This window comes from Hevea brasiliensis, chromosome 7, assembly GCF_030052815.1.
Source record: "Hevea brasiliensis isolate MT/VB/25A 57/8 chromosome 7, ASM3005281v1, whole genome shotgun sequence".
Lineage (NCBI taxonomy): Eukaryota > Viridiplantae > Streptophyta > Magnoliopsida > Malpighiales > Euphorbiaceae > Hevea > Hevea brasiliensis.
This window is the reverse complement of record NC_079499.1, coordinates 46,357,232-46,370,142: the sequence shown is the minus strand read 5'-3', so window position 1 is coordinate 46,370,142 and position 12,911 is coordinate 46,357,232.

Here is a 12,911-nt window from a genome sequence, read left to right as displayed (position 1 = left end):
TAATGCTCCTTTAGCCCTCTATACATTTTTGTGCCACCAGGGTGCATAGCAAAAGGAGAATCATGTGCTTCCTTCAAAATAATTTGCCTCAAATCGACATCATTAGGAACATACATTCTTCCTTGGTGTAGCAGTAGACCATCATCTCTAATTAAGAATTCTAGTTTCTTGCCCTGCCGGACTTCTTCTAATAATTTCTGATACCATGTAATGTTCTCAACCATGTATCATAGACAAAGGAGTAACCCGTAGACTTGCCATAGTCTTGTGACTTAAGGCGTCACCACATTAGCTTTCCCTGGCTGATAGTCTATCAGACAATCGTAGTCTTTTATCAACTCTAACCATCTCCTCTGTCTCAAATTCAACTCTTTCTGGATGCCCAAATACTTCAAACTCTTATGATTTGTGTAGATGTAACTTTTTTCCCCATACAAATAGTGTTTCTAGATCTTAAGAGCAAACACAATAGCTGCAAGCTCCAAATCATGTGTTAGATAATTCCTCTCATGCGGTTTTTGCTGGTGTGATGCATAGGCAATGACATTTCGATATTGCATCAATACACAATCTAACCCATTGTGAAAAGCATCACTGTAAACTGTATATTCTTTACCCAGGATAGGTAAAGCTAGGACTGGAGCCTCAGTCAAACACCTCTTTAATTCATCAAAACTCTGCTGGCATTTGTCCGTCTACAGAAATTTCACATCTTTTCTTAGCAGCTTGGTTAATGGAGATGCCAACATGGAGAATCCCTTCACAAATCGACAGTGGTATCTAGCTAACCCCAGAAAACTACGAATCTCTGTGACATTTCTGGGTGGCCTCCAATTAAGGACAACTTCAATCTTACTTAGATTTACCTTGATGCCCTCTTTCTGATACTACATGCACTAAGAAAGATATTTCCTTCAGGCCAAATTCACACTTCGACAATTTGGCATATAGTTGTTTCTCCCTCAAAGTTTGCAGTACAATGCGCAGATGTCTATCATGCTCTTCTGCACTCCTGGAATAGACCAATATATCATTTATAAATACCATAACAAACTGGTCGAGGTATGATCTGAAGATAGTGTTCATCAAATCCATAAAAGTAGCCGGAGCATTAGTTAACCCGAATGGCATAACTAAGAACTCATAATGACCATAATGGGTTCTGAAGGCAGTTTTAGAAATACTCTGCTCTTGTACTTTTAGCTGATAATAACTTGATCTCAGGTCAATTTTGGAGAACACAGCTGCACCCCTCAACTGATCAAACAAGTCATCAATGCGGGGCAATGGATATCTATTCTTTATTGTCACCTTATTCAACTGCCGATAATCAATACACAAGTAGAGAGTGCCATCCTTCTTCTTAACAAACAACACTGGCGCTCCCCAAGGTGACACACTAGGGCGGATAAAGCCCTTGTCAAGCAGCTCTTGTAACTGCACTTTCAATTCTTTTAGTTCTGCTGGTGCCATTCGGTATGGCGTTATGAAGATTGGGTCCACACCAAGCATAACATGAATTTCAAACTGCACATCTCTTTCTGGAGGTAATCTTGGCAATTCATCAGGAAACACATTCGGAAAGTCACATACAGTAGAAATGTACCTCAGTGCTGGACTCCCCACTTGGGTGTCTATCACATGTGCCAAATATGCTTCACACCCCTTTCTGATCATCCTTCTAGCTAGTGTAGCCGAAATGATGTTTGAAGGCAATAACTGCCTCTCCCCATGTATTACTACATCACCATAGTGAGGGAGACCAAAAGTAACTGTCTTTACTCTACAGTCAATCATCGCATAATGCCTAGCTAACCAATCCATGCCGAAGATAATGTCATAATCTCTGAAGGGCATTTCAATTAAATCAGACAGAAAAGTGTGTCCTTGGATCACCAAAGGACAATCCCTATATAGTTTATTTACCCTAACCTCCTAGCCTAATGGACTAGTTACTAGCACATCATAGTCCATTGGTACACACTGAATAGCAGTAGAACATATTACACTAGCACTAACATACGAATGTGTGGAGCCAGGATCAAATAACACATGTACATCTTGGTCAAGGATGGAGAAAATACCAGCTATTACGTTTGATGTTTCAGCCTCCTCCCTCTGACGCATGGTATACACTCTGACTGGTGCACCACTGGATACTGGCTGGTTAACAGTGCTTTTGACTCCCAGGAGTGTTACCAGGACCCCTACCTCTACCTCTACCTCTACTAGCTGGCTGTGATCCTCTAGGTGCAGAAACTTGGGCCGATCCTTCAGATGTAGCAGAAGGTCCAGACTGGCGCAGACTAGTACAATCCTCAGCGAAATGTCCGCTCCCTCCATAGTTAAAACATGCACCGGTGGCCTTGAAACAAACCCCACCGTGTGTTCTACCACAAGTTTCACATTGCCATACTGATAGAGCTCCTTGGGGTACTTGCTGGGTCTGCTGACCAGATTGAGGTGGTCTTTGGCCAGAGAATCTACCTCTGCCAGATCTACGGGAGCTGGATCCCCTAAACTGTTTCCTCTTCCCAGAACCACTCTCAGGTGCTTGTCCAGTAGTCTTTTCAGTCTTCTCTTTCTCTTGTGTACCCTTCTTCACTGCCCCTTCTGATTCTATCCTTTCCAATTCCAGGGCCTGTGAGATCAACTCAGAGAAATTCTGATGTCGAAAACCCACAACTTGCATTCTCAGATTCGGCCTTAACCCGGCCTCAAACCTCTTACATTTATCTCTGGGGGTGGAGACTAAGCTTCCAGCGTAGTGGCTCAGTCGAGAGAAGTCTCTCTCATATTCTGCTATGGTTCTGTCCCCTTATTTCAAACTCAGGAATTCTTGTAACTTCATATCCACATATGCATTAGGGACCCACTTCTGTCGAAACTCCATCAAAAAGTCTGACCAAGTAAGGACTGGAGGTTCTACCAGGCTGTGGGGGATGGTCTTCCACCATTCATACGCATCTCCTTGCAACAAAGAAACAGAATACTCGAATTTCAGCTCTTCTACACACTGTAGTTTCCTGAAAACCCGTTCTATTCGCTCTAACTACTGTTCTGCCTCCAGTGGATCCACAGTGCCTTTAAACTCGGTGGCCCCAAATTTCATCAATTTTTCATATTGCTGAGCTGAGGACTGTGGGTGTGCTACAGGTGCTTGCATCTGAGCTTGGGGTGGCACATTTCCCGCCATTTGTTGGAAAAATGCAGCCATCTACTGTGCAAACTGAGCATGAAACTGCAGTGCTGGAGTAGCTGACCCACTCACGTTCTGGAGTGCTAGGGCTTCCCCTTGAACCTCAGCCTCAACAGATTGTTCTACGGAATGGTCTCCTTCTTCCATTCCGTTTTCCCAAAATTTCTACTTCCTGAGATCAAACACAAGTAGGTTGACCTTTGTTAGTACATATTCATGATGTAAATATGTCATATGTATCAATTAAAGACACTTGAGCAGTTGTACTTATCAAAGAAATATTCACATACATAGTCAAAATTTATTGCAAAACCATGCTTTGATACTACTAAAACATGTCACACCTTACCCCTCAGTAAGGCATAACATGATCCCGTAGAATACCTAATGAACTACCGAACTTCACCTACCAATAATTCATTAAGTACACTACAAGGGATTTTAAAACCATTTTCTTACATTTTGGAAGGAGTGAGCGTTTTGGTAGGAATTAAAATCATTTATCCAAAGCTTAAAAACTAGTAAAAATTTTTTTGTCCATTTTTATTTTTCTGCAAATTTTATAAAAATTTCGGCAGGGTGCCGTCTATATTTTAAGAAAACAATTCTTCAAATACCTGAGAAAAACACTTCCAATAAATTTTCCACAACTCCTAACCTTCAAATAATCTCAAGTCAACACAATTCAATTCATTCCACAATTCAACCAAAAATTTATTATTACAATTTATCATAAAACTGCTCAACTTTACATTGATACATAAAACATTACAATATTTACATCAAAATAACTACAAGGGTAAACAATACCCATACAAAAAGATTAATGTAGTCCTCAATTTCAATAGCAACTCACCCTACCGCTTTCTCCTTGCTCTTATCTGCGACAGCATAATAAGCTATCGCTGAGTATAAAAATACTCAGTGGTGCACAATAAAAATTAAAATGCAGTACATAAATCATTCGTTGACAAAACACAATTTAAACGTTGCACAATTATATTTGACCAATTATCAAACTCATTATAGCAAAATTTTTGGGTCAAATAATTTTATAAACATAGTGTTGCCGATTCATATACAACTTATGCCATGACACAAAATTTCCGATCAATGCCATATTGTACACCATGACAAAGCAATCTACAACCCCACTAATCAAAATCAATGAGGGAGGTGGCTAGCTAGCTAATGAGTACTCATCCGATCTACAACCTCAACTGGTAAACCAGAGAGGGAGGAAAAATAATCAATCTCACCCCATGAATGGGGGAGGAATAATAAGGCACTGGCATGCTAAGTGTGAAATAAAAATCTATTTCAAACATTTTATTCAAATAGTTCATGAGAAATCCGATAGATTTCCAAAGTCATAGTTTCATACACAAAGTGGCAACACAATTCATGATTAACACAAAATTTTCATAAATCATACCAAATTAATTTTTTTTTTTCAATGACAAAATGCACAAGTAAGGTTTATTGTGCACAAACCTGACGTGAGTCGCCTCTAGGCCTTGACTTAGCCTCTCAGACTTTTCAAGTCTTTTTCAGCAGAAACACAGTTTCACAGTTTTTCAGTATCATAACTTAGCATAAATCCAAAAACAAATTCAAATTCACTTTTATCTAGCTTATATCTGCTAAACTTGACGTTCTTTAAAATTTGTGTTTAGAGGTTACTATTCACTACACTATTCAAGTCAATTTGTTGACTTTCTAAGGCTTAATAGGTATGGGAATTCCAACTTCACCCACATACCACATTTTAGTCACTAAATTTGTTGGTTTTGGTTGTTTACTCAAATTCTAAGTCTTTTAGGCAATTTTGCAAATTTTCAGTTTTAGTATCTTAAGTTGCACTGCTCCATTGGTTATTTTTCTGTTAGAATTTGGCAAACCTTCCTTCATAGAAAATGTTCCCTATTGTCTTAAGTTTATTCTCCTTTTTGAATGACTCCAATTGGAGTTTTGTAGCTCAAGTTATAGCCATTTGAACCATGGCTGCCGGATTGGACTTAACCCAGATTTTCTGCGCAAATTTTGGTTCTGGCAATTTTAGGTCACCAAATTTGGGTGGCCAAATGACTTGGTTAATGGCATAATTTGGGCTTATGTTCTTCATGAAAGTTTTAGGTCTATATCTCATCTATTCACTGGTAAAATTTCAGGTCATTTAAACCTGCCTAGCTCAAGTTATGGCCAAATGAACAAACACTGTTCATTTAGTCAGTTTGTACAGGGCTGACTGAGATTTTTTGGATTTAGTCAATTTGTTCACTAGGTTTTGGTCACTTTTTGGGCATGATTCCTAAATAAAAATTGTGTCATTTGGTGTCTATTTTCATTCCCAATTGGTCTCATACCAATTGGACTTGTAAATTTTCAATTTTGGTCTCTCAGAGGGACCTTGGTCCTGCTCCAGCAACATGACCACATTGAATCCGAATTTGCTTTTGGTTCAAACACTTCTAACACACTTCATTTAATCACAAATGACCATTTCTCACTTCAAACTAGGTTAAAGACATCATTTACCAATTTCTCACTTTTTTGTCTTTAAACCCTAAAGTCCAAAACCCTAATTCACATTAATTATTGTATTTAACCAATTCAATGCCTATATACATGCTTCTTCAACCCAAACAAGATCACATACACCTTTAAGTCCATCAAACTCATGCATACACACATCAAAACCCTAGTTGACCGAAATTTAGGTTTGGTCCTCCAACAATTAATTTCATTTCATTTCTTTAGTTTCTAAGTTCATTTAAGTAACTACACATGCACTTAAAATAAAAAAATTCAAAGTTAGAATACTAACCTTAATTTAGATGTCCCCTTCCTCAATTTCCTCTTTTTTTTTTCCTTCTTTCTTTGCTAAATCTCCTTCTCAAGTAAGGGTGGTAAGGTTTTATGAAGTAATTATGGGAGAAATTAGGGTTTAGTAGGGATTTAAAAGCTTGAAGCAAGCTTTAATGGAGTTTTAGAAATGGAGAGGGAGAGTGAGGGTGAGACGGCAAGGGATGAGGAAGAAGAACTTTTTGTCTTTTCTTTTTTTTTTTTTCTCTTCATTTATGAATTTTTATCTTATGGAAGACCAAAATATCTAATTAATTAAATATATTAATCATAATATTTATGGCATCATGCTTATGTCACCACATGATGTCATTACCTTTTTCACTTTTTTATTTTCTTTTTTTTTCTATTTATTTTTCTATTTATTTTTTTATTAGTTTTTTAATTTAATTCCCGACTCCAAAATTTTCTTTTCTCCGATTTTATTTGACAGTTAGGTCAGGAGTCAGCTCTCGGGGTCAATTGACCGAATTGCCCCTCGCCGGTTCAACCCTGTTTGCAAATAATTCAATATTTCTTCCGACTTCTTGACCTAATTATTTGACTGGCTTAACAATTCTTTTTCGTGATTTTCTCTTTTCCACTGTGTTTGTAATGGTCCTAAGGACTGCGGCGTCACATTTTACAGTTCAAAATTTGAGTTTAAATCGACTTCGCAGTCGTTCCCGAGAAGGTCACCTATCGCTATGACTCTCAGCTCGTTTAACTTCTTAGGTTCTTTTCTTCTTATTTATACTTAACTAATTTGTAATTACTAATTATTTGTATTTATGGCTTCTCTAGTTTTCTTAAGTGTGGTTCTAATCCCCTTAATTGTCCGGACTGACTCCGATCACCGAAACAGTGAAATATACCAGGCTATGCAAATAGGGGTGTTACAATCATGTTATATCTTACTAAGGGGTAGGTTGTGACACTATTCCTTTACATGGGAATAAATTTTGATGTATTAGTGACTAGTCCTTTAGGATAAAAACTATAATAACAAGTATGATTGACATTAATTTTGGAAGAATTGTTAGTTAAAAATATTTTCTAACACACCATAAATTATAATACTAATTGGCGAGCTTACTTAATGTAAGGCAAGAGGACCTAAAAGTAAATTATAGTAATAGACTTGCTCTAAACGAGGGTAGATATGTTACAGTTAGTAATTATTAATGGATATTGTAATCATAATAAGTTTAGGATATAAGTGACCTCAAGAAGGATAAGATATAAGAAAATTTGTTCTATTGGGATGTATCGTAGTAACTATGCAATGTTCTTGATCTTTATACTGTAAGCTGCAGATTACAGTATCGACTTGGGATTATTGTGTAAAGCTACGTACTACTCAATAGTACACCAAGATAAGAATAGTTGCAAACGGCATCTATTTTGGTAGAGTTCTACCGGGACAGAATTTTATTATTGGAAATGAGTTTGAAAATCTTAACTCGGGATTTAAAACTCAAAAAAAAAAAAAATTGAATATCGAGAGGTTATAGTTATAAGATAGCTAGAGTCATTGACTCAGTTATCTAATCCGAACTATGATACGTCAGGAATTGCTATAAGACTAGAGATTTCAATATTGTCATAACTTAACGATAACATTAATAGTGCAAGGTCATCCGGTCTTGGATATGGGGATATAATTATTTTGGTATTGTTATGGATCTTTCACCTAAAGTCTAGCGAAAGACAGCATTATATTAGTAGAACAACAAGGTACAAAGAAAAATTTCGTTCCCCTGAATGAGACAGGATGCTATGGATGAAAAACGTAACTTACAAAATGATTGCAAATCAAGGTAAGAGGGAAGTTGGATCAGGGCAGTCGAGTATACCAACTGATAGTAAGAAGCTTAAAGGTTCACAGGACTAGACAGGGCCAGAGGCGCCAGTTTGGAATCTCTGTAGCTAGCTCACTAGGCACAGTAACCAAGGGATCAACCCTAGTGCTAGAATGTATGCACTGTGGTAGGAGACATAGACCTGCCCCCACAGTGCAAAGGGGTAGAACACCTAGTAGAGCAGAGACAACTGAGATTTTACTGAAGGCTATTTCTGAGACTGTCGAAAGGCCCAAAGTCAGGATGACACCACGAGTGTATGCCATGAAGGCTAGAGAAGAGCTAAACCTAGATATTGATGAAACAACACAAAGAAATGAAGAAGCAAGGAAGTAACAGATACATCAAGTAAATTTCGAGGATGAAATTTTATTTAGAGGGCAAGAATTGTAACACCCCTATATTCGGTAGTGCGTTCTACTGTTCTAGCGACCGGTGTCTGTCCGGATAGCTAGGAAGCCTGGAACTACACTTAAATGTTAGTGAGGAGACATGAAATGATGAAATAAATAAAAAGAAAATACAAGAAAAATTAAGGAAAAATAAAAGAGAGAAAATGAAACTAAGTTAAACGAGCCAGCACCGCAGCGATGATGTGATTGCACGGGGAAGTTTCGGTGTAGGCAATAGCCGACCCCAGGACTACGGGGAACCCTCGGAATTAAGTTTCAAGACATAATTAAAGACTTATTGAAGTATAATTGACATTAAAAATGTCAAAGAAAAATTAATAAATTAGTACAAAGAAAAACGAAAAATCAAGAAACAAATAAAAATTGATATTATCGAAAAATAGGGAATATAACCCGAATAGGGGCATTTTGATCAATTGACACCTAGAGTTGACTTTTGACCTAAATGTTCATGAAAATAAATTAGTGTTAAAGTTTGAAAATTACATGAAAAATTGAAATTGGAATGAAGTGGGATTAAGGGAAATTGTGGGTGTAAATTGTAAATAATGGAAACTTAATTATTTAAGTAATATTTAATTGATTAAGTGGAGCTATAAAAGGCCAAGTGGACAGCATATCCCACTAACACACTCATCTTCATCTTCCTCACCTCATAGCATAATTCCATTTCTCTCAAATTCTTTAAGGTTCCTCCATAGCCGGCCATGAAAGAAGCTTCAATCTACTCATGATCAAGTCACTTTCTCCCTAAGTGTCTTCACTAAATCTTGTCTACACACCATGGGCAACATAAAAACAGCAAAAAGGAGAGGAAATTCCATGGATTTATGAAGCACAAGTTGAGGTAAGTGCCCATTTTCTTCCCTTGTTTAAGTAAAGTTTATGTTTAGCTTGAGATGAGTCGATTGGTGATGAAAATTAATGGAATTGTTGAGTTATTGGACTGCCTAATTTTAGGCAGCCATGGGAGCCTATATTACTTGAGTATTCTGCCCAATTTACTTTGCTGAAATTGTGTTGAATAAATATAAAAGTGCCAATAATGAATATGGAAGTATTGGGAGGAGGAGGATTGCCAAATTGGGAGTGTAAATTCTCTTATACAGGTTGTGATTATTGGTAGTGTATAAATTAGATTATAAGTGTAAGGTTGTGACTCCAATTGGTATGAGGCCAATTGGAGGTAAAACTGGACATAAAATAGGCCAACTTTCATGTAGAAGTGTTGCCCAAATTCTGCCTAGAAGTGACCCAAAAAATTGACCAAATCCGGATTGGTGACTTTGCAAACCTGAAAATTGACTATTTGAACAGTAGCCAGTATTTTAGCTATAACTCACTCAAAACAGGTCCAAATGACCTGAAATTTATACCATGGAATGCTTAGACATAGAGCTACAACTCTTATGAAGACACCAAAGTCCAAAAATGTCCATAACCAAGTCAAAATGCTTGCAAATATTGGGTTACAAAAACTAGCCGAATTGACTTTGACCTAAAAATGACCTAAACTTTGCAATATAGGTGCATCTTGACCAGCAATAGTAAAATGACCATAACTTAGTCCATAGAAGTCCAAATGACAAGAAATCAGTCCCAAAATTTCAATAAGACATAGATCTACAATATTGGTAATTTGACCAAAACCCAAAAATCAAAGGAACTAGGTCAATTAACTTGATTAAGTTGGCACATAAAATCTAGAATTGGCACATTTGACCATAAAATCCAGAAAATTCAAATAAGCATATCTCCCACAAGAAGTGTCCAATTTAAATGAGCCATACCAATCTAGAAAGCTAAGAAATAGACCTTCAACTTTGTTTTAGACCTCTCCCTCACCTTATGAATTTAAGAAGCTCAAATGTTGGGTCAAAGCTACTGCCCTAGTTGAACATCCTGTCACTATAAGACCATTGAGTCGAATCCAATAACTTGACCATAAGTAACTCTACAAGACTTAAAAAATTACAATAAAAAATTCTTAGTGACCATAAGACATAGGGTAACATATTCTATGAGGAGTAATAGACCTAAATTGTAACACCCCAAAGTTCGGTAGTGCGTTCTGCTGCTCCGGTGACTAGTGTTGTCCGGACAGCTAGGATGCCTAGAACCGTACTTCGATATGAGTGAGGAGACATAAATAATGAAATACAAGAAAAGAAAGTACAAGAAAAACAAAGGAAAAATGATAGCAAAGAAATGTGATCAAGTTAAACGAGTATGAAACCTAACGATGGGTGATCAGACTTTGGAAGTCACTGCGTGGACCGTTGACTAGCCTCGATTTGCGGGAACCACGGAAAACATTTTTAGGACATAAATAGACCAATATTGAAGTATAAATCTCATTATAAAGATTAAAGAAAAATTAAATAATTAGAACAAAGAAAAGTGAGAAAACGAAAAACAGAAAAAATATGGTGTTCTAGAAAAATCTGAATGCCACGACAGGCATTATGGTCATTTGACATCCTGAAGTGTCTTTTGACCTAAATGTCCATTAAAAATAAATAATATTACACTTAGAAAATGAAATGAAAAATTAAAGAGGGTACCTAATACAAATAGCCAAAAGTGGGGTGAAAAATGTGTAAATAACACATTTAAACTTATTTTATGATATAATTTAAATGAGTGGACCACTAAGGGAATAAAATAAAACAAAGAGGGGCAGCTGTACTTCCACTAAACCAACAGAAACTTCATCTTCCTCATTTGGATTAAAAGTTGCCGAATTGAAGAAAATGGAAACCACCATGGCCATTTTTCATGCAAGCTCTCTTAACTCTCCATTTTCAACTCCAATCTCTTAGGTTCCTTCATGAAACTTTGTCTACACATCACAAGGAAGATATTGATACCAAATTTGAGAAGTTTGGTGAAGGTTTAGCAAGTTACAATTAAAGGTAAGTTTACATTTTTGAGAATTCCTTTGTTAAACTTTATGTTCATGTTATGGGTGTTAGTTTTGTGAAGGAAATTTTAAAGTTTAAATAGTTATTGAGATAGCCATTTTTGGACAGCCATGGGGTCATGCATTTAATGATTTATTATGCATATAATTGATGAGAAATAATGTTGATCATGGTGATTTAATATCCTAGTGAATTAGTTCACATATATATGGTGATTTTGGCACTTGGATGAGAATTGATGAATTGTAGGACAATGTGGTGTTGAAGAAGGTTTTCGGCAGCTTGGGAACCCTTGAATAATTGTATGTATTGATGGAAGTGTTGGCAGAATGTTGACATAGAAGAATTGATGAATGTATATGTAAATTAGTAGTGGAGATTATATGTAATGATTAGGTGTATTTATGTACATATATTGCTAAATTTGGACTTTGTGGTTTAGGGTTGTATTTGATGTATTGAGAATGATTGTATTCTGTCCAAATTGACCATAGTAAGAAGTGATAAATGAATATGAAATGGTATAAAATCAGAATTAGGTAAGGGGATTTAAAGTAGAGCAAGATAAATGTGTGTTTGAATTGGGGTTTGAAAGGCATATAGAGGGCAGTGTACATTTTAGCCAATAAGTTTAAATGTGTAACCTCAATTGGTATGAAACCAATTGGAGGTGAAACTAGGCACAAAATGTGCCAACTTTCATTGAGAAAGCATACCAAAATTCTGCTTGCAAGGTAACCTAAGAAAATGACCAATTCGGATTAGGTGCAATTAGGACCTGAAAAATGACCAATTGGGCAGCAGTGAGTGTTTAGGCCATAACTCACTCAAAACAGGTCCAATTGACCTGAAATTTTAACCATGAATAGTTAAGACCCATACCTACAAGTCTTATGAAGACACCAAAACCCAGAAATGACCAGAAGCAAGTCAAAAAGCTTGCACAAGTTCGGGTCCAAAAACTGGCCGAACCAAAGTTGACCAAATTGACCTAAAATTGACCTAAATTGATGCCATTTGACCAGCAATAGTATAATGACCATAACTTGGTCTACTTAACTCGGATTGACCTAAAATTTTGCCCCGCGTGCAATAAGACATAGATCTACAAGTTTGTAGTTTTGACCGAAACCTGAAAACCGAGGGAACTAGGCCGTCCAACTAGATCAAACTAGTATCCCGAAATCCATCAATTTGCAATGAAATGCAAGAAAACGCAATATACATAGAATTGAGTTTGGTAACACGTACCAACCCTAAAACCCTATCGAATGTGACATATTAATGACACTAAAACCTAATTTACCTAAAACGCATCGAGGGTCGGTATATTAGGTGATTGAGCAAATAATAGCCTTCAGTGAATTACTTATCGAACATTATCATTAGAGACAGTTTAATTTAGTACTGAAACACTTCAAATTGTGCTCCTCAGTTAACTAGGACTCAGCAAAAGGGACAGAAATACTGAGTCAAGACCAGGAGACAATTATCAGAGGTTTGTGCACAACTAGTTTTCAACTGATTTTGCTTTGAATATTTCATATGATTAAATGACATATTTTTCTTATGTATTATGTTTAACAAGCATTGGATTTAATTCAATGATTATTGAAAATTTTTATAGTATGTATGAATTCAGCTTTGTGAAATGGTATTTCCACAAGTA